Source organism: Arachis ipaensis, chromosome B02 (assembly GCF_000816755.2).
Source record: "Arachis ipaensis cultivar K30076 chromosome B02, Araip1.1, whole genome shotgun sequence".
Taxonomy (NCBI): Eukaryota; Viridiplantae; Streptophyta; class Magnoliopsida; order Fabales; family Fabaceae; genus Arachis; species Arachis ipaensis.
In genome coordinates this window covers 5,893,399-5,895,677 of record NC_029786.2, presented here as the reverse complement: position 1 = coordinate 5,895,677, position 2,279 = coordinate 5,893,399, and the positions used below count along the sequence as shown (strand labels likewise).

General features: G+C 32.3%; 1 long non-coding RNA gene across 1 annotated transcript in view; it reads left to right on the top strand.

Annotated features, from left to right (window-relative positions):
- LOC110268666 overlaps nt 1,244-2,279 on the top strand; it is a 3,849-nt gene continuing 2,813 nt past the window's right edge. Inside the window, exon 1 of the long non-coding RNA XR_002356952.1 lies at nt 1,244-1,835. This is a non-coding gene — a long non-coding RNA (uncharacterized LOC110268666). The remainder of the gene's footprint in view (nt 1,836-2,279) is intronic.

Below are 2,279 nucleotides of genomic sequence, written 5' to 3'. Positions count from 1 at the left end.
TCTGCATAATGAACCAAACACGTTATTAAAGTGAAACAATTGTATAGTACTAAATAAACGGAATATTATCCATTATATAAAATTAAATTCAAAATACCTGTGTCTACAATTTAGAGATTATCAATTCAATTCAATTCAGAACACCTGCGTCCATTCAATTCAATTCAGCAATTGCATTCCATTCAATTATATTGAAAAAATAATCCATTAGCAAAATGTTAGTATTGTTAGTGATGACCATAACAAAAGAGGAGAAGAAGAAGAAGAAGAGGAGAAGGAGGAGAATCAGAAGAAAAATCTTCGTGCACGAAAAAGGAGGAGGAGGAGGAGGAATGCGTGAATTTGAAAGAAGAAGAAGACGTATGCGTGTATTTGAAAGAAGAAGAAGAAGAAACGCGTGTAATGACATTCTTTTAATGAGAGTGGTTTTTGTTGGTGTTGGACCTACTTAAATAAATTTGGATAAAAAAATACTTGAATGTGTAGCAATCCTAAAATAATAAAATGCTTAAAATATTGACTATCTCAAATTTATTATACATTTAGTAAAAGTAAAGTATTATTTTATTCTAAAAATTAAAATGCTGATAAATCTATCGATAAAATGAATAAAACTAATTTTATACATATGAAAAATAATTTTTGTGTGACAAAAGAACTCAAACATTAATTTATGGTGAATTCTATCATACCCTCTCTAAAATAAAGGGTAAATTACCCCTTGTGATATATCTAGTGATTATTGATAATTATCTTTCTACCAAAGTTTCAAGATTTACGTTATCTTCTCTTTTCTTTTCAATTAACGTTATGTTTCTCTTGATACTTGATAACAATGTCATTTTCATCATCTCCACCAAATACGCTTCTTCTTCTCCAATTTTAAAATTTTAATTCCTTTCAAATCGAATCACCATTTTCAATCAATTAAGTTAGGATTTTGAACTTGTTCTTATGTTTTTAATCTCCAATTTTAACTAGCACAACTATCAATTTTTCAGCTCTCTTCTTTCTAAGATATTTTTCATATTAGAAGATATTACGTTTGGAGAAAAGCAAGAGGGTATAGGTTTAAACTGAAGACAAAATTTGAATCAAAATCCTTAACTCTAAACAGCCACTATTAAACTGAATTAATCAAATATATAGAGAAAAAAATCTAAATCAAAATAACCTGAAAGCATAATTTGAACCAAGAAGATATATACAAATCAAGGCTATTATAATCTTGACGCCCTTAAGCACATCTCCCAGAACTTCTTGTGCGCCTCCGAAGACCTCACTTGGTACCCGAGCAACACGACGCCGTCTTCGTACACCAAGGCTTCCATGGCAGAAATCAAGTGCTGCACTCCTCATGTAAACCACGTCTATTGCCAAAACCACGTCAAACGGGGTTAAATGCCTGGATCTGATCCTTATTGTTCCAGTACAACACGGAGTGCTTCAGATTCTTGCATAGCACGAGCTTGTTCACCTTCAGGTTGCGCTTTAGCGCCGGCATCATAGTGAGAGGAGCGGCGGTGAGAGAAGGTTGAGTCAGCAGCCACGCGACTCCACGGTGAGACAGCGGCGCACGGTGGAGCAGAGAACAGGGTTCCACTCTCCTTTCACGGGTTCTCCACTATATATTTTGGGTAATTTGAAGTTTTGAACTGATTTTGGGTGAAATTGGGTTAGGGTTAGCTGCGGGGCTTCATCGAATCGACGCTATCCAAATTGATTATGCGTCACATTGAAGAGATCGGACGCCAATCACAATTATCTTGGCAAATTGCAGCAAATAGAAAAACCGCAAGTAATTTCTGGCCGCTATCCTCCGTGTTTCCTGTAGTGTTTGTATGACAGATATAAATTTGCACCATAAATAAAATTCTTGTAAGTAATTAATGACATGAATAATAAAATAATTAATTAATATTTGAGGCGAATGTGAATATTAAAATACTTATTTTATTTTATATTATTATTATCTGAATAATAATTTAATATTTGTTGTGACAATATAATAGTTTAATATGCTCCCACTAATGCATTAGTTTTTTTTTTAAATTAGAGAAGAGGTGTATTTGGTGAAGATGATTAAAATGATACTGTTATTAAATTTCAAGAAAAACATTAAAAAAAGAGAAGATAACGTGAATTTTAGAGTTCTGATGAAAGGATAATTTATCAATAATTACTGTATATGTCACAAAAGGTAATTTACCCTTTATTTTAGAGAAGGTATGGTAGAGTTCACCTAATTTTATTTATATATAAATTTGCCAACATTTTAA